Here is a 22,122-nt window from a genome sequence, read left to right on the forward strand (position 1 = left end):
AGTTCAATATATTTCTTTAACTGAAAAAGCAAAAATTTTGATTAAAAAGTACTAAAAGTACAGTTTTTAGAAACGAATTGTAGAAAATTGAAGCCTATGAATTTTTTAAGATATTAAAATATAGGACTTACGTAGGTTTACAGTCTTTTTTAAAAATATAAAAGGATCATTTTAGATTTTCGTTACCTTATTCATATGCAATAATATGCTAAAATAAGTAAGTATTATTTAGTGCTATTCTAAAAATTCGAATAATAATTTTTATTCCTGAAGAAATTCTGAACAATAATGGTGTTTTTTTAAACCAACTGATGCATTGGTTTTCGATATTCTTTAAATAAAAGACTTTTTCTCTTTTAAAAGCAGAGAAAGAAAATTCTTTACATTGAGAAGAAATTCCTTGTTATTTTTTTTTCTTTATAAAAAGTTCTTCAATCCAGAATAAAAGGAATTCACATATTTTCGCCACAATTTTTCTATTTAAAATAATTCAACTTAAGAAAAACTGCGATGCATATTTTTTATCAAATGAATAAAACAATTACTTACTTTGTTTGCATTCATATTTTTCAAACGAAGAATAACTGCAAATATAACTTTTTTCTTACATTTTAGAAACCTTAAATGTTTATTAAATTCAAATATCTAAAAAACTTCATTCCTCTTTTTGGTAATAATAATTTTTTTGCGAAATTATTTTTAGAAAAATCAATAGAAATATTTTTTTTAAAAATGCAGCTAATTTGCTTTATTTTCAATGTAATTTTGCTGTTCTATGTAATTTTTAGTTTAAAGTAACAATAAATAAAGTTTTAGTGGGTTTTTAATTTGGGCGTTTTTAATTATAAATCATTTCAAAAAATAACTTTTACGAATTATTTGCTATTACAATTAATAAAAATTTATTTATTTCTAAAATGGAAATGGAATACAAAAAAAAAGAAAAATAATTTCTATCTTTTTATCATTTTCTGTGAAAACATTAGCTTAAGAGCGGAAAATGGCATTCGTTTTGTTAGCGTATACAGCGCTACAGTGGTAGTAAGCTCAGCGCTACAGAGAAGCATATAATGATAACTGAAAAGTTTAATATAAAAAGTTTCCACTACGTTGCAAAAATAATTTTTTTTAAAGTACGTCAAAAGGGTCGCACTTTTCTCTCAAATGTGCTCAGCTTAACTACTAGCCTTACAAATAGTTTATCGTTTTCTTTTTTTAAAATTGAATTTATAATGTCTGCTGTTATTGCCAGGTTATTTATTATATTTTCGTTCTATAAAATGTTTAGATGTTAATTTTTTGTTATCTTGTGGGCCAATTCAAACAAAAGTACATTTTATAAAGTAAACTGTGAATTAGTTTCAATATTTTAATTTCTCAACGTTGTTTTTGTTCTTAAGTTTGTTTCTATATTGAAAAAAAAATACACATTTAAAGGGGTTAAACGCACCATTAATATTTTTAAACTGATGAATTAACAAACACTAAAAGTGTGATATTATTAACAATTGGGTATTTGCACTTCAAAAAGAACAGGAAGATCACTGATACTATGACGTCAGCACCAGCTGATCGTTTATAAGCAAAGCTCTAATTCTTAGTAACAAGTAGGAAATTAAGAATATGGTTTTAATCATATCTGGTGTAATTAATGGAATAAATAAATTAACAGTGTTGTAGGAAATGAGAATGAACTGCATTTATATTTCTAAACTTGATTAGTATTTTTTACGATCAAATGATATTTTTTAATAATCTATATCAACTCTTGATTTATGAGTAGCTTTAACTGTACTTTTCAATGAAATGTCCAAACTTCGTGTATTATATATATATNTATATATGTGTATATATATATATGTGTGTGTGTGTATATATATATATAGATTAAGAAACATATCGGAGCAAAAGCCTTTTTAGAGGTTTTGAGAGTTGCAAAAAAGTTTTATTTATCAGAAGAGGAAAGATGTAAAATTGAATGAAAAATAAAATGTGTTTTGTTAAGCTATTTATTTCCATCATGGCTGTTTTTTTATTAAATTGAATATTTCCAAAGATGAAAAAAGCTGTATAATCCAAAAATAATTTTAAGTTGAAGGGTACTTTAGTACAAAACAACTGATTGCTTTTGTTTGAAACGAAAACAAATAACAAGCAAAATTTCATTTTTGAAGATGAATAATCTAATTATTCTTGGTGAAGAACATATAAACACTTTCTGATTAAATATTTCATGCAATGTCGGTGTGATATATTTTTACAAAAAAATATTACTTAAAAAACTGAGTAGAAATTTAGTGATACTATGCTAATTGTGTCGTTTTTGATATTTTAAGATTAATTTCGCAAGTAAATCATTGTTTTCCCCATAAAGGATTACTTCTTTTTTGCAATTATCAAATTAAACTACGTAAGACTGATAAAAAAAATTTCTTTCAAAAAGAAGAAAGAATGAGGAGGAGAAGTTTATACAAATTATAATATTGAGCATTGGAATTTAATGTGTATAAATATATATAACAATAAATAATAATAATTATTAAATTTCATCACGAAATACTGTTAAAAATTCTTTATTAAAAGAAAAATCCAAAATATTTTTTCTTTAAAATAATGTTTTATTTCTTTATGTATATATTATAAAGTAAACAAGTAAAATTGTAAATTAAATATACCAAAAATACTTTGGAGCACACATTATTTATGCAAATATAAAATTATATATTGGAAATGAAAAGGGTTTGATTATAGTAATTTTGGTTTGATTTAAATATTGTGGTAGTTTCGGTTTAAATTAAAATTTAGTGCTGACATATTTTTTGGATTTAGTATTTGGTAGATGCTGTTTTCAGACTTAAATGGTATGGGTGTAGGAGTTTTAGAATTAAAATGTCGGAGTCGAGTATTGCAATGCATGGGTAGTGCACTGCAAAATTTTTTATTTGATTTTATAAGAGTTTGACTCATCATAACGTAAAAAGGGATGTTATTGGTTTTAGTGCGGTTACTTATCAAACTGCTTTCCAGGGTTCGATACTTAGTTTTGATTGAATATCCTTCACATACGTTTCTTTGATTTTACTATGCTAAAAAATCAAGAAATACTTCATTTAAAATTCATCTATAATAGATATGGTTTTCAACTTTTTAAACTATTTCTATAATCATTTAGTATTTAAAGTTCAGTAAAGCATTTCCGCTACAATCCGTTCTGGGCCAAAAAGGTGTTGGAGGTTAAGGTTCCACAATTTCGTGACCAACATCATGATTGTGGCAAAGTGGTATGCATTGGTCACGAACAGGCTGTACTTTTCAGGGAAGTTGGTAAGCATCCATCTGAAGCTGGGTTTTAACGCCGCCATTGGGTACTGAACTTCAGTTCTTTCTCAATGACAGTATGGTGCTTTAACCACTGAGTCATCACGACCTAAAACTAAATTCAAAGCGATTACGTTAAGTATAAAATAGATTCTCTGATCTCTTTGATTGCCGAGTTTCTTCGATCAAATTAAACTCGGTGACCATCTTTTGGTAATAAAAGACACTATCAAACAAGTTCCTATATCAATGGTCAATCAATCAATTAATCAATCTAGTTAATCAAATTTAAGGAAACAATTGAGGTTGCGACACGCTACATCCAGAGATGTTCCACGAACTTTGAATTTGTTCCAAAAACAACAAAGTGTTCAAGTAGTGCAAAAAATGTTTTTATTATAGAATTTCTTTTCTGAAACACTGTTGCTAGTGATAAAAATTAGAAAGATGCTTTTGACCTATAAACACCTCAACAATAAGATGAAAAGCACTTTTAAAAAAGGCAAGACAGAAACTATCTCGTCAAAGTCACTCAAGAATCAAAATGAAAGCGACTGATATTTTCTTTGATTTCCGCAGTGATATGCGTGATGAATTTTCAACCAGTCATGTTTGAGTTCCAGCCAATCAGAAAATGAAGATGATTATCTGTATGTTATGTGACGTTTATATGATGAAATTCATCAAAAGCGAGGAGAAAAAACTTTGCATCCAAATAGCAATTTTTTTCAAACTGCAGATATTCGTCAATTGCTAGAAAAACATTCAACGTATACAGTCTCACAAGCATCGTATACTCCAGGCAATGCATCGTTTGAGTTTTTCTATTCCGAAGGCTGAACTGTTTTCTTTATGACCATCGTTTCGGGTCCATTTATTCGACGAAAAAAAAATTCGCTACGAACTCAGAAGGGTATTCAAAAAAACGATTTTGAGGTATGTTTTGATGATTTCTTTAAAACGTCAAGAAAGTGCATTAAAGTTAAAGGTGAGAGTTTTGGAAGAGAGGTGCAAAAAAGTGTGACCTTCGTTATACCTTTTGCTTTTATACCACTATTCCAAGTACTTTCTGATTATAGGAGTATATTTTATGTCCTAATAAATTGCAGAAATCGAAGTATTGCATTAAGCCTAATATTTTAGCCGAATTTCGTATCTACAAATAAGAGTAGATAATAATTTTTCCTTAATTCTACGAAATGTATGCTTAGTAAATTTTTCTGAAAAGAGTTTCGTCATAACGACTTTTGCCTAAATATTTTTACGAGGCTTATATTTGCAATTTACAAGAAAATTTTCATTTAGATAAAAGATAGTATCCAAGATAAGGATAGTGTTTTAGAAAGTATCCAATTTAAGTATCATCTATAAACCTATTTGCTTTGTCAGCAAAACTAATCAAATCGCAAACTCGCTCCTTTACTCTATGCTGATGTAATATTTGAACGACCATCTATTATTAGATACATCGCAATTTATCCCTTTTAATAGTTGGAATTATTTTTAGCAATTTTATTCTTAGATTTTATTAAAGAAATAACATAAACATTATCACAAAAACAATTTGATTTACTACTTCTATGTAAAAGAATCTCCTTAAAAGAAGATTATTTTATCGAAAATCTTTAATAACACATTTAGCCAGTATGCTTTATTTTCCTCAAAGCATACAAGTTAAGAATATTTTCTTTTATTTAAGAGCATCCTCTTAAAAAATCATAAATCAGAACTATAAAATAAATTAGAAAACTTCTCAATGCTTCAATATCCTCTAGGGTGATTTAAAAACTTCTCACACTCTAGATTGTTATAAATTCTTTTGTCAAAAAGTTTGTACTTCATTTGAAGAATTTCTCTTCCAAAATTATTTCTTATTGAGACAATTTATTCGATACTTCGTTGCGGTAACAAAAGTATATCTATTGTCATTTCTTTAACCTTAAAGCTTTAGACGTGAACGGGGGATTTAAGTTGAACACTTACTATTCCCGAACGGTTTGATATTGTAAAAGACTTTTCGGGTAAGAAAATGCAACATTATTTTTTCATTTTTAGTAAAAGAAAAATGGAATACATCACTATTTGAACTGCTTTAGAGCATGCTTTTAGAGTGATGTAATTTTTTATTATTTGTAGAGATTTCTTTTTAAACTGATAGTGATTTTGGAGATGTTAGGATTAATGATCTAAGCTATTCAAACTTTTTTATTTCCTATGAGCTGCACAATCAGTCTTCCCGATGAGCAGACCTAGTGCGTTCTCCAGAAGTGGTATCCACTCTTTCAGGACCACCACAATGGGTGAGATACCGTTGGCCATGTTAATTTGAACGTCTAGCTTCTGCCACGCGGTAGATGGCAGCACCGAGACTCTATTTGGAATTTAATTTTGCCGGAAATGCCAAGAGCCAATAAGGCACTGCAGGGATCTTTTACATGCCGCATAATCATACGACATGGCCGATAGGATTTTCTGCAATCCCGAAAATCCGGTGTCTGGGCCGGGGATTGAACCCGCAGACTTGGGCTCAGAAGGCTGACGACAAACCAACTGCGCCACCCAGTCACACAAGCTATTCAAACTTGATTTTTAAATTGATATCTTTGTAACATAAAAAGGTAATACTGGGAAGCTAAGATTTGAAGGCCTGTTGAACAGTTCGACCTTGAAAATGTCAGATTTCGTCAAAATATTCATTGTTTAGTTGTGTACAATACATTTTTCCAGAAAAGTCGTTGATGAGCTATTTGTTTCCTAGAAAATTCAAATCACCCGTGTGTCAACTAGTGGAGCAAAACCGGGTACACAAGTTTTTTCCATGGATAATTTAGAAATATTAAAATTTTAATGAAAAAGTATTAGACATTTTTAATTTCTACGACAATTTAAGAAATTTATGAAAGCAATTTACATATGACGTAGTCAAGGCCATATTCAATGAGGGGAGAGAGACGGACAATTGATATGGGACTTGGGATTGCTTATGACCCGACCAAAATTCTTACAAAAAATATAGTGGTCATTAGTTCTTTTTTTTAAGAAAATTGTTATGAATTCCTTAATATCTACCTAAAAAATTCTATTTTGTATTAAGATCTTCAAAATGTCTACAAAATATGAAAATATATTTTTGTGCTTTAAAGAAGGGGCCAGCAATAATTTTTTTCCCCTTTTGCCCATAAAATTTTTGTTCAGCCTTGGATGTAGTCTTCTTCCTTAGCTGCACTACCGCCTTTGTGGACTCAGAATAGATACAGATTAAGGCGGTGCTCAGTCTTACTCCGAAACAGAGGTTAATTAAAATGATACAAAATACTGCTACTTTTGGAATTTTGCTTGTTAGGCTATGAATCTTTAGTAAACCTATAATAATAGACAACTAAAAGTAATTTTTAATACTTTAATGACCAATAAATAAGGATAGCAGGAAAATAAGAGGACATAAAAGATTTGGCATTGTAAACAAACTTATTTGTGCAGAGACTGTGAATTAAACAATAACAGCACGCCAGTATGGTAGGTCCATTATCTTGACCGATTACATGTAATTTTGAGTTTGTCCTTTCGAAAGCAAAACTAACTTCCACACATTCGAGGAAATTAGTCTTACTTCATTAAGTGGTCTTGCCCCAAACTTTTCTACATAATCTTAATGTATTATTTAATTAAACTGCATAAAAATATGAGATCAGCCCTTTGTGAATTTTTAGTGCAACTATTTTCATCTGAATCTATGAATTTTTAAAAGAAGATACTTCAAGTGTATTTGAATATTAATAAAAAATATGAGTATTTTTGAAATCTATAAACTATATGACATGGAATTGAAATTTAATATGTTCTTCGAATAAAACCTATTTTCGAATTACTGTACTTAAATTTCATGTGCTTCCTTTTCCTGTTGATTGAAGTAAAAAAAGGAAATGTCTATCATTTTAAATTATTTTTATATTAAGTACTTAAAGTAACTTTGTCATCACAATGTTCTATGTGATTTTACCATTTAACTACTATTCGTTTTATATTAGCCCTACGTAGCTCATGAACATTTTTTTAACAAAATAAATGTTAAAATACTCGATAAATAAACAAGAGCTTTATCATCCCTAGAAAGCAAGAACCATAGCATTGTTATGTGTATTTATTAGCACAATAAATATGACTCTTAAATGTTAAAATACTCGATAATTGAACAAGAGCTTTATCCTCTCTAGAAAGCAAGGACCATTGCATTGTTATGTTTATTTTTGGCATATTTAAGACGACTCTTAATTTAGAAAACCACACAGCTAAAATTTCAATCATGATGCAATTTCTTTATTTTATGAATGTCCAATTTTCTAAAGGAAATGTAAATTCTCGACTGGAATCAAATGAAAAAAAAAACTTATTTAGTTTCTGAAGTAGTATTATGAATTATCTGTTTTCTTAGTTTGCAACCTGATATTAAACGCACGTGTGCTGCATTGGTCACTTTTTTCGTTATCACAAATTGACACATTGTCTTTAAAAGAGGTCTCAAGAACAATCGCCATTTTCCATGAAAAAAAAAAACGCCAAAGCGTGTTTTTATTTCAATTAGAATAAGAGACTTGTTGTATTCTGTTACATTCACCAGACTACCGATCAGCGCTGAATAAATAATTTTGTCTCAGCGGCAGATTAAAGTCGATTTCTTATCTTCTTTTTTTTGTATTGGAACATTGATGATATTGTACTAATCTTATAATATATAAACGGTTGTCAGTTTCTCAATTTTGCTTTTTCGTGGTTAAAACATTTATTGTTAAGCAAAATTAAATGTGTATGAAAGAGATATTCCTGAAAGTGAATTCCTAAAGTGAATATCAAGAAAAAATTTTGATCTAATGATCGGATTTTAAAGTATTAAGACTAAATTTTTGATGGCCTACTCTTAAATATGCTAATTAAATAATACAAATGACATTTTAAGTTACGAAATCGTATTAAAAATCTTAAATTTTCTGGATAGGCATACTTTTTCGACGGATCCAGATTTTTTTTGATTTTCATACATGGGAAATACATTTTATATGAGAAATGAAATAGCAGCAATTTGGAAAATATGGTCCTAGTAGTTAAGTTAGGAATGCGGTTCAAAGTTTGGATTCTGTAAGATTAACTTTACTTTTTGACATATTTCGCCATATCTCAAAAGAATTTTTAAACAAATCGAGAAATATTTTGCACACAATTATAACATTTACTTATCAAAAAATAATTTCATGCTGAATCAAAATTTTAATAATTATATATTAATGTTATTATTCAATTTATTAATAATAGAAAAAGTTTTGAAATGTAAGGTACAAAAAGTTTTATACCATTGAAATGAATGTATTTTTAAATGGCAAATTACAATAATTTGAATTAAAATTGGACAAATAATTAAAAAAAATAGAATTTAAATATAAGTTTTTTTAATATAATTATCATATATAAGATTAGGATGTTAAATTATTAAAATAGAGACATAAACGTGAAAATCCAATCAAAAAATCAAAAGTTATTCAGGTTCTTCAGATTTTTTTTTCGTGCTGTATTTTATTTTACCATTAAGACCAAGAGAATCTTAATTTTTTCTAATAACATAATGATTTAAAAATACATTATAAATTTTTATTCTATTTATAGAACATAAAGAGTACCCTTGAAACATAATTTTAATAAAATAAAAAGAAGTACACTGCAAATGAAAATCAACGTATTTGACAAAAAATCCAAAAATTAGTTGTGTCTTTTTTTTTTTAAAATTTGACATTCTTGCTACTTATTGCAAATTTTTCTTCAAAACGAAATTTTGTTTTTGAATTTCCATTTTAGTGTTCATATACGGAGAAAAAAATTATAGTCTAATTTACAGTGTTCCTGGCTCTATGGGAATCTATGCGGAGCTCTGTAATCTTGGCGAAGTGCTTTGGTAATAATTTTCGGTAAAATTAACGACACAATATAGTTCTATAATACAAGATAAAATTTGTTAAATGTGGTAAAACTTTGTAATTTTACCATGAACACCTTAAATCGTGACATGAAGACTAATTCTTTGATAAAAGTAATTTTTCAGTTTTGAAATCTTTACTAAACATGTGGTGATAAGAGCTATAATTTAAAAAACCAGAATTTCACGCAGACCTTATGAACAGAAAAATTAGCAAATGAATGGTTTAAATACCGTATATTACGGTTTTATTAAAAAGTAAATAAGTAAATAATTTATTTTTTTAGAAATGTCATTACCATACCGTCCGCCTATTTTACCACAATTTCTTTCTTCGTGTATCATTAGCAATGGAAAAAGCAGTTATAAAGCCACTTTTTGCAGAAATCTATCGTGAATTATTTACGTTCGTTTCTTAATTACTCGCAGTACTTACAAAAGGGATAGAAGAGCAATGATTTCAGCGAAGACGAAGCGAAAATGCTATTGAAAAACTTCAATATCAGTTTGATTGCTTAATTAAGCTAGTCTGTTTTCTCGGCATTTAATCAAATTTTAATATTTGATCCCACCTTCCTCACTTGTGATTCGCTAGATTTAACAACAATTTTAATGTTTTAATAGTTTTGGACCTATTGACTGATTCAAATAATAGCAGTAATAACTTTAAAATTTAAAATTTTAAAAATTATTTTAACTAAATAAATTCGTTCATTGTGTATGTCTTTTCTTCAGATTTAAAAGAAAGAATTTATTTTAAAATTCTCAGATTTTTGTTTCGGCATTTTCTGAAAACCCTTTGAGGATTCATTCTTTTGTAATACTGAAAAATACAGCTCCTTTTTATATAAAGTAAAAGAATTGTTAGAAAATCAGTTCTATTCCTTTTGTACGATACTTTATTCCCTATAAAATAATAGAATAGAAAATATCAATTTCTTCCATCCTACCAACTTTTGTGGCTGTAGGTTTTCTTTACTCTTACCCAACTCAAAGTAAGACATGTTTATTTCCAGAAAGGTTTATTAAAGACTCTTTTCATTTTCTCGACATTTTTTTTACACTATTTCTTATTCTTTTAGTTTCTTTCTTCATTTATACCTGTATTTAGCGATAAATTTATAAATCATCATTGTTTTAATATAACTATAATCACATAATTTTTATAACTATTAATGTAAATAATTTCATTTCATATCTGCATTAAGAAAAAAATTTCTGATAAAATTATCTCACTGTATGGTAATGACGCTTCTGCTAAATAAAAACCATATATCTGGTTTCTAAACCAAAATACATAGTATTTAAACAATTCATTTGCTAATTTTTCTGTATGGTAACGGTTTACCGGAAATTCTGATTTATATTCTTATTATCACACATTTATTAAAAAATGCGAAACTGAAAACTCAATTTAACTGCATAAATGGTTCTCATGGCTTGCTTTAAGGTGTAATAATAAAATTATCAAATTTTACAATTGCCAAATTTTACAAATGTCAAATTTTACAATTGTCAAATTTTACAATTGTCAAATTTTATCATGCATTATAAAACCTCATTTCATGATTAGTTTTCCCAAAATCATTACCAAAGTGCTTAGATAAAAAATTACTGTGCTTTTTGGTGCTCCCATAAAAGCAGAAACACGGTACATTTTACCATATTCTGGTAGTTTTGTACATACTGTTTTTCTCAGTATAATTGAATATTTTAAAAAGTAAATTATTCCTTAATATGCATTTATAATATAAAAAAATAAAAAAATAAACTAGCTAACTCTTCTAATAGTTTTGGATTTGCTAAGTATATTTGTGTGCCAAGAAAAGTTTTTAGAAAATCTTTAGCTATAAGCACGTTTATTTATTTTCTTTTACACATTAAATAACCATACTATTTCGCCCAGCCAATTTATTTATTTTGTAAAATATAATTTTAATTTAAAGGAGAGGAATTGATAACTTTCTTCTTTATAATAGTCATCGATTGCTAACCAAAACCATTAATTGCTTTAGAAATGACACGAATCAAGTTAAATTGACAAATATGGTAGAATCTAACAAAAAGGCTTCTCTTTAGAGAGATACAAGTAGATAAAATTTCTTGTAAGACTAGCGTTGTGCATGGTAGTACTTTTGGTAAAAAACATATTTCTAGTTCACAAAACAAAAATATACGGTATTTAAACAATTCATTTTATATCTTTTGCTTTTATATGGTAACGGTTCACTTGAAATGCTGATTTTCAAAGTAATTGTTCTTATAATCACACATTTAGTAAAAAATACAAAACTAAAACTTAAATTTAACCAAAAAAAAAAAAAATGTTTTTCATGCCATGTTCTAGGTATCATGATAGAATTTTCAAATTTTACCCCATTTACCAAATTTAATAGCATATTATACCAGCATATTTTATCATTTATTTTGCAAAATCATGACTAAAGTGCTTTTGTAAAATTTTGTTGTTCCCATAGAGCCAGAAGCAACCAAAATTTTACCATATTCTGGTAGTTTTGAATATATAATTTTTCCTTAGTGTACTAATATAGTCCAACATAAGTTTTATAATATTTTAATTGTTTTAGTTATTTATGTTCCAATTTCTTACAAGCTATATACAACCCATACTTCACTATGAATTGGAAAACTTCCCTTCAAGTGCCTTACCGATTGATCCCGCAGCAATAGTAAATCCATAAATCAATTATAAAATAATATAATTATAAAATTACCTCAACAATAAAAAATAATGGAGGTTTGTAACACAAATATTTTTTTGCTGATATTTTACCTCTATTTAAGACTTTAACATAATAGCATTACTTACTTGACTTAACAAGCATTTTAACAACCGCATGCTTGGTTGATATAGCAAGAATAAATAAAATCAAAACATAAAAAATTGCTAGAAAATTTTGATTGATCCTCTTTCTATGAAAGATACTACTGTACTTTCGATCCATATTTCAAGATTTATTCCATTTTGAGTATTGGTTTTGGAAAGTAAAATATTGGTTGACTAAAAAAGCAAACATCACGAGGCATCCGTGGTTTTACTTGAAATACTGTGAAGAATATAAGATTTAAGCAACGAATAGAAGTTCTTCTATTTGTAAAATGGAGCATTTCATGTTTACATCCTTATGTACTTCCAATGGCAATTTTAAACAGAAGAATTTCTCCTATTATTTTTTTCTAAAGCAAAAAGTGCAATTTTGACTTAAAAGAAACTTCAGTTCCTTAAAAAAATGTTTTAAGTGTGTCTTGTCATTTCTCTTACGCTTTTTTTGAAGACATATTTGTTAGTAAGATAGATAAAAAAAGTAAATATAAAATAAATATAATTGTTAATGACTATAAGGCAAACTCTTTCATCAAACTACTTTTTTACAACGTAACACTAAATACTTGTCATTCTGAAATATGCATAACATATTTCCTATTATTTAAAAACCTAATTATTATCTCATTTAATATTTTTTCAATAAAGAAAAATTATTAAAATATTCTGCAATCTTTTTATACCACAACCTTGAATTGAATGCACGCTGAATAAAATCTATTTTTAAAGATTCTCTCTATGTCTGCGTAAAATTCAAAACCACAGAGAATTAGAGAACACGTTAGCATATAGTTCGAAAACCGTTATAAGTGGTTGCTGATGTTTTGATTTCATTAATATTTTCTATTATTTCTCAATCTTTCTTTTCCGCACTAACTTTTTAATGCGTAATTCTAAAAAAAAGAGCCTTGGCAATAAATTTAATAAATTTATAGACAATACATGTATTCTGCAACTTTCCTTGGCGAAAACTATTCTAACGCACACAAGAGACTCGGATTTTTCATTTCCTGGTGGACGGAGATATCCTCTGGGGCTTAGCCTGACAGCTGCACTTTTCGGAACATTTCCTAAATTCATTAATTTATATGTACACGCAAATGAATATTTTTTTTATTTATATAAAAAAATATTTTCATTTGAAGTATTTGAATTGGTTTGATTTGTTTTGTGAAGTCGCAAAGAGGAGTGCTTTCTAATACTGCATCAATATAGCCAAAGGAAAGTATATCAAAACTATAGTGTGCAGAGCACGCAAACAAATTGAGACGAAAGTAGAACACATTAAATAAGAATAAATACACAATCTATCTATCTATATCCATATAAATATATATTTTTATCTTAGGATAATTATTGTTTATTCAGAAATATCGCATTGAATTATAACAAAAGATGAATCTTGAGGAAGACTTTGGGTTTTTTCCCGTTTATTGTCTTCTTTTCTTATATTATTTTATTTTTATATTATTTAATTATTTGGGCATGTAAATATATATCTATATATACATACATTTACATTACGACACCTGAAACTGATAAATCATGCTATGTTTAAAATTATTCCTTCATTCAAATTTATCAGACTTATCAGAAATAAGAATAAATACACAATCTATAAACAATCTATCTATATCCATATAAATATATATTTTTATCTTAGGATAATTATTGTTTAATCAGAAATATCGCATTGAATTATATCAAAAGATGTGTTTTGAGGAAGACTTTTGGTTTTTTCCCATTTATAATTTTTTTTTTTTAATATTTTTTTTTAATATTATTTTATTATTGGGGCATATAAATATATATCTATATATACACATTTATATTACGACACCTAAAACTGATAAATTATACTACGTTTAAAATTATTCCTTCATACAAATTTATCAGACTTATCAGAAATAAGAATAAATACACAATCCATAAACAATCTATCTATATCCAAATAAATATATATTTTTATCTTAGGATAATTATTGTTTAGTCAGAAATATCGCATTAAATTATATCAAAAGATGTGTCTTGAGGAAGACTTTTGGTTTTTTCCCATTTCTAGTTTTTTTTTAATATTTTATTTTTATATTATTTAATTATTTAGGCATATAAATATATATATATATATATACATTTATATTACGACACCTAAAACTGATAAATTATACTACGTTTAAAATTATTCCTCTTTTCAAACTTATCAGAAATAAGTTTACTTGGAAACAGAAATTTTCATATGATAAAATTATTCGAGTACAGAAGTGTAATTTTTAATGCATTAAATGAATAAATTAATTTTACAGCACGGCATGACATAAAAGGAAGCTGATGCAATTTTAATGTGATCTTTTATAAATTGCTTTTCAGTTATTCAGCAGAGACTCATAGTTCTCCTTTCTTCAGTTGAAACAAAATTTTATAATTATTGGAAATTTAATTTGATTTTTGAAAGCAATTTTACATGATGTCCGAAATTTGAATAAAATTTACGCTATCTTGAAGTATTTTTAATTGGAGTTTAAATTTAAAGCAGCAACTTATTAGCACTTATAATGGCAGGAAGAGAATATTACTTCAATATAATTTCATATTCTGTTTAAATTATTATGTCATCAAGGAAGAAATTGTTTTGTCATTAGGGAGGATTTGTCAACTGTAACAGCTTAATATCGGCTTTATATTTTGAGGTTTTCTTTTGCTTTTATGTCGCAAATCTCATTTTCTTATAAAATATCGTTAGCTATAAAATTATCGTTAGATTAAAATACAAATTTAAAAAAAAATTTATTGAAAAGAGAGCAGCGAAAAATTTACAATGATAAATATAAGTTTTAACATGAAACTAAGCATTTAGAAGAGAAAGTATTCTCAAAACTGCTAGAATATTATTACATTAACTGTGTTTCGGGCTCTATGGGGACATTAAATATTTCAATTATCTTTATCGAAGCAGTTTGGTAATGATTTTTGCGAAATTATCAATAAAGTTTGGCTTTATAATGTGTGAAAAAATTTGGTAAATGGTGCAAAGTTGGTAGTTTCATCATGATACCTTAGAGCATGGTGTAAAAGCTTTGTTTTGCGGTTGCATTTACATTTAAGTTATGTATTTTTTTAAAAGAAAAAAACTGTGTGGTGATAAGAACTATAAATTTGAAAACCAGAATCGTCTGTAAACCATATGAAAGGAAAATTACCGAACAAATAGTTTAAATACCATACATTTTGATTTTGTTACTGGAAGTAGTTCCTTAACCAGAAATGCTATTGCCGTACAGTGAGGTAATTTCCCCAGAATTCTTTAATGCGTGAGGCATCGCAGATCATGAAAATTATTTATAGTGAATTTGGATCTCATGTTTCTATGTTTTATTGTTGGGTGAACAAGGCTGACAAATTTCAAAACATAATATACATACAAAAGTAAAAAAAAGAAAAAAAATGCAGTAGAGTGTTTGACCCTCTTCCGCTGGCGTGATTCATCATTATGAAACCTGGCTCATCAACTAACCTAATTGTAATATATTTCGGAAGCAACCAACGATTATTTAGTTGCAATAGAAATATATACTATTAGAAATGACCACGTTAAATGTTTTTAAAAAATGAAAGAAAAATAGCCTAGATTGGTTAACAGGTTGTTTCGGTCTCACTGCATGGCATTGTCAATCTTCACACTGGACAAATGTTTACAACAAAACTGTAAAAAAATGGAACTGGAACTTATTCATAAGAATCCATACTCACTTAATATATTCCGTGAACTAGTATTTCTGTATAAATTTGGACAAATTTTTTGTAGGGGAACAATTTAATTCCGAAAATTCTGTAAAAATGGCGTTCCAAAAATTTTTTGAGTCACATTTGAAAGGTTTCATACCACATGCAGTAACGTCCTGTCACTTTCATGGCAAAAGTGTCAAAAAAATATGAATTCATATTTAGATGAGTGACGTATGCTATCCACAAACTTTGTCTTTTTTTTCTACAAATATCATACTTGATGACCTAATAACAACAATGTAAAAACTTCCGGATCTAATCTATTTTTAACGTAAAATATGGTACTGTAATTTTCATAGTGATATTCATTTAATTAGAGAGATTCAGTGATTTTATGGTATTTAAGTCTGTAAAGATTGTGGTATATCAGATTTTTACACAGTAACATGTTCCGGTAAAACTGGATTTTAAGGTAAAACGCATCAATCCCCAGAGTGTCGGTATTTTTTTATTGTAATATGATCTGGGTTGTTTTACATTGTAGTAAAAATACAAAATGAGATGATGCAGAAAGAAAAAAAGCCTTAAAAGAAACTGAGGAATTGCTATGATAAGTAATAACTGTTAACTTCATGATTATTTCGACTTAGACTTTTGCGAAGCTTAGATTATCAACATGTATATATAAATTTAGGACAAAAGTTTTCTCTTTAAATTATTAAATAATTTAGAAGTGTGGAGCTTAAAAAATTATATTTTGAATTTCTTTCAGTTTAGATCTATTCAGGACTCCAACTTCTTTGATGGTTTTATCCACTTTTTACATGTTATATATTTTTTATTTATTTTTAATTACTCAATAGAGAAAATGCTCAAAACTTTTGAAGATCTATAATTATCTATTTTGGTCTACTGGTAAAATTTAAATATGTACTCTTTTGTGGATATTCTATATAAATATTTCGCTGTTACTCAACTAAACCTAATTATGACAAATTCTCAACTAAGTTTTTAAATTAAAACAATCCCTACATGGATATTATTTTTCATAAAATTATTGTATCCAATTTATATTCAATTAATATAATTTTCCAGTAGAAGTTATATAGAACAAACGAGTTTGCTTGAAATGTTCAGCTGATTATGGAGATACAACAAAATTAAAAATTTGTTCAAAAAATATTATCTTCTATTATTTTTTAAAACTGTGTAACCTATTTATTTTATCGTTTATTATAGTTATTTAGTTATTTAGCTTATTCATTTAATAGGTATAGTTCATTTTTAAAATATTAATTAGGTATAAAGGTATACTTAGAGTGTTGGGAAGAGCCTGCAAAAGCTATATTTACTATACCTATACACATCCTAATTATACATCGCCTAATTTTTCATCATCTTATTTTTATACTTTAACTTCTACTCGATACATAAAAAAACTGTAAAAGCTCTAGTTAAAATTACGGTTAAAAGTACCGGTACCTGGTTGCAACATCCGTAAAACTAATTTCGACCGTAAAGTCCATTTTACCATTAAGTTTATACCGTAGATTTTACAGTTATAATTATTTAATTACAGTGACTCAGTGATTTTACAATTATTATCACAACAGAAATTACGGTTTATCAGATTTTTTATTCCGTAAAATTTTACGGTGGAAAGTGCATTTTACCGTAATTTGATCCGCAATTTTTACAGATTACTTTTATTTCCTACGCTGACAATTTTAAATTTTTTTCATCTATTGAAGTAATTTATTTTTTATTTAAAAGGTAAACCTTTTGTCGTGAAACTTCTTTAATCCTATGTATAAAGATCTGTTTTACTTCCTGATTTAAAATCTGTTCTCAAAGTCAGGGATTTATTTGCTATAGTTCTTTTCCCTTTCTTTTATTTATATTAACTCTCTTGAAGTTAAAGTTGCTCCAAGAAATGTTGTATTAATGCTTTTGATAAAAAGTTTAAATCTGGAATATGTTTTATTTCTGTTTATTTCTTTTACAATTGCTTACTCATTTTAAAACAATACTTTCAAGTGTTTTTGTAATATTTTTTAGGTTGACATATAATTATTGAAAAAAAATAGACCATATAATTACGCAAAAATGCTTTATAGGGAAAACAAAATATATAATAAATACTCTGAAATATATTGAAAAAGGTATACTGTCTGAAAATAAATATCATATCAGCTAAAATATTTACGTAAACATATTTCAATTCAGTTAGTCAACCGTTTAAATGTTCGTCTTTTTTTGCCGTGTTGCAATATTTACGCTTGACATTTTTTAGAATGGTATATAAATGTGAACGATAGCTTTGAAAGTGAAAAAAAGGACCTCACAATAAATCCTACATACTATCTGTAAATGATAAAATCTAGAAAAAAACAGGTTTTGCCTTTGTTATTTATTTCAGAGCAGCTAAAGATCCTCAATTTAATTCAACTTTCAATTTTTTCCACTTTCTTTGTGATTTATTCACTACAAGTAATTTTTAACTTTGCGTATAGTTATAAAATTGAGAATTTTTAAAGTGAAAAAATAATCCGTCGACAAAATGCTTGTATAAACAAGCTGAAATTCTATCTACTGCTTTCACAATAGTTAACATTCTACAAGTGATAACGTTTTATGCGTTCAATTGATCAGCTATGTTCCACCATAAATTTCTATTTAGAGAACCCCTTTAGACAGATTTGTATGTAAAGATAAATTGTACACTTACTAAAATGGAAATTGGAGAAACCCATTAGGATTATTGAGAGGACTTACGCTAATACACATAAATTTTACAACTTGATGTGAATCACAATATCGTATATCACAAAAACGATCGTTTTATGCAAATTTGAAATTTTTACAGAATATTTAAAATAAAATAGTGATTTTGAGTCTTGCACACAAAGAATTTCATTTATATATATTTAAATGATCAATTGTTTAAAAATGCTTTTCTTAAAGCATTTGCATTATTTATAGTAGTAGATACTCAGAGTAAAATAAATTGACTTTATTTATATATTTTTCTATATTTTGATTTTTTTCAGTTTAATATTTTCTAGAGACAAAGGAAGAAAAAGTAAATTTTGCTACTGGCAAGAGGCCAGTTGTAGCACAGTGGCCACTTTTTCAAAAATTGATACTTTAAAGCGACTAAAACACTGTTGATATTAATAAAGTAAAGCACCGCTTTAGAAACACTTTTTTAAAAAAATATGATAGTCATTAAGACTCATCTTTAAAGTCAAGAAACATTTGAAAGTACAAGAGGGCATAATATAATTGTCAGAGTATTGTTAAGTATTCATAGTAAATCCATATTTATTAAAAATATAATAATAGTAAAAAATTGAAATGGGGTGCATTTTAAACGAAAATAAAGGTGATCGGCATATAATTTGTAATCGCCATTTGAAATATTAAGTCGCCATTAGCCATAGTAACGGTTAATTTTGCCCTATATCTAGTGATTTAAAAGCGTTGTAGGTAGATATTTATTTGCAGACATTTAAAAAACTACTTAATTTTTATCAAACATTTTCTCACTGAAATTTGCATTTTAGTATACAATGTGAATTGTAATCTATGGTATTAACTAAAATCACAAGTTTTCTCTAACTACCTCAAGAATCAAAGTAAAAATTATTTCAATTATGCAAATATAAAACATTTTAAATAGCTATGAATTACGCAAAACTTTCAAAATGCTGCTGATTTTAACTTTTCCGTGACTATCTGGCATATTTTAATATTGTATTATTATTAAAACATGTGTTGTATTATTGAATATTGTAGTGTTTGCTGTTCAGAAAAGAAATGTTACAGTAATTTTTTTTATATTATTCGCATTAACAAGAGGACCTAATACAAATGAGACGTTCATCATTGAAATATCTGAGTTGAAAATCCAGCTTAATTTAACTATTGGACTTGGGTGGATAAATGTTTTCAATAAATAATATCTTTTATCAAGTTTTCTAGGAAAAGTTTTGAGGAATAAAAAATCATGTTGCCTAAGTTAATATGAAATATTATTAGTAAAATTTAAAATGCAATTTTTATAATTATCAGATACAGAGAAATCATGGCTCGTTTGTTTTTTAATGGTAGCTTATATTATTAATACAGATATGGGCGAATCTCAGGAATCATTAATTGTATTCGATCTATTCTCTAGGTTGTACAGACCGTAACCCTATCAAACCGTAACCTCAGGATTAATTAATTGAATTTAACATAATAAAGGCATCAAAATTTTCGATGTTCATGATTATTTTCTGATATTTTATATTTTTCAAACAATTCTGGAGGCGTAAAAATAGTGTGCCTATTATTTATTATTATATTTTTTATTATCAAGAGTTAAAGATTTTAGAGATCTGCACATATGAGAAGAGAACGAGGAATTGAAGAAATTAAACTGAGAAATGATCTTGGGACATTTTACGTAGTTTATGAACATTAATTAGCTGATTAACATGAAGTTAATTGAATGCAACGCAGTATTGCATTTGATATTGATTAAAATACAATTCTTTTTTTACTTTTTTTATTTAACATGTTCATTTATTTTTATTTAATATTTTTTAAGCATTTTATTGTAACCGTGATTTTTTTATTTTGTGTATCTGGCAACTTTGCTTGATTAATTTTTGTTAATGTCTACATGGCTTCGTGCCAGTTTTCGTGTTAAGTAAAGAAAAAAAAATTGTGAAAAAATATGGAATGCATCAATTAAGAGGGCTCATATTTGATGGGCTAGGCTTACCCGAAATAGAATGAAACGAATAGTACCTAATGTAAACAAATGTCACATTTCAACAGGAAATCAGGATCTATGCACACGATGACGTCACTTGAATATATCCAATTAAATTTCTTTAGACGGGAATGATACTTTGTCTGATTTACCACTTTTGCTAACCGCTGTTACCTCCTACATTTACCATTACAAGATAAACATATTTATTTATTTCAACATTGCCAAAGAGAATATTTTTAAAAGGACAAAATCTTTGTTATTATTTATGGTATTGAATCACTAGAAAATATAACGTTAATAACTATTATAAGTTTGTCTTATTCATAGAAAATATAAAGTTAATAACTATTATAAGTTTGTCTTATTCAAAATAATCTCCTTAAAATTTTTGGCTAAAATTAGTGAATGAATGCCATAAGAACAGCATAGTAGGGAAATTAAAAGTATCAAAATTATTACATACATTGGGCAAAAAATAAACTGACCCCCATAAATAATTTTAGTCTAATTTTCAGATCCTCACGTTCTTCTATGATTCAATCTTAATGGTTCGATTGTTCGAGAGGTAACCTCAAATATGCTAATAAATTAATGCAGGCGATATTTTATGAAACAGACATAAAACAACACAAAAACGTATTTTTTCTGAACAAACATAACTTTTTTACTGAACACAGCTGATTTGAATTTCTTAACTCCAAAATAAGTTTGAATCCTTTAATGTTAATTTTATTTTTTGCGTAGTTCGCTATGTTTCGAGAACTTTTCAAAGAAAATGAAAACTTTTTACTCACAATTAGGGTTTATGAAAAACACACAATTACGAATAATACTTATCCAATGTTAATTCAAAGTATAACTTCTAATAAAAAATTTATTATTTTTTAATATTTTATTTAATAATAGTCTAAAACAATTGAATAAGGTAGAAAATTATTTTAAGGAATGCAATTTTAAATAGCAAAATACAAAATTTGAGCAAAATTGGTCGAATAGTTCCTGAGAAATCAAATTTTTAATATTCGACTTTTCCAAAATATGATTTTACTGGAATTATTGTACTAAATTCGCTCAAATATTATATTTTATTATTGATTATTGCATTCTTTAGAATGCTGTAAAAAGAATTGAATCTTTTTACATGTTTTTATATATCTTTAAAATGTTTTAGATTATTACTAAATGAACTATTAAAAAATAATAACCATTTACTCAAAGTTTTATTTGACATGGAATTAGTTTTGGATAAACAACTTTTGTCGCTCTGTGCATAAATTTTTCAATTCGATTAAAAATCTTTCGAAAATTGGCGAAATAAGCAAAAAGTAAAATTGACATTCCAAACTTCAGATAGATCTCTTGACCAAACTATTGGGATACTTTTTCCTTTATTGGGACTGCCCCCTATATTTTAAGAGTCAGATGTTCATTGAAAAAGAGGAGGTTAATTCAAATAGAACGCATTTATGTTTCTGATTACCTACCTTATATATATATATATATATATAA

Source organism: Parasteatoda tepidariorum, chromosome 3, assembly GCF_043381705.1.
Source record: "Parasteatoda tepidariorum isolate YZ-2023 chromosome 3, CAS_Ptep_4.0, whole genome shotgun sequence".
NCBI lineage: Eukaryota > Metazoa > Arthropoda > Arachnida > Araneae > Theridiidae > Parasteatoda > Parasteatoda tepidariorum.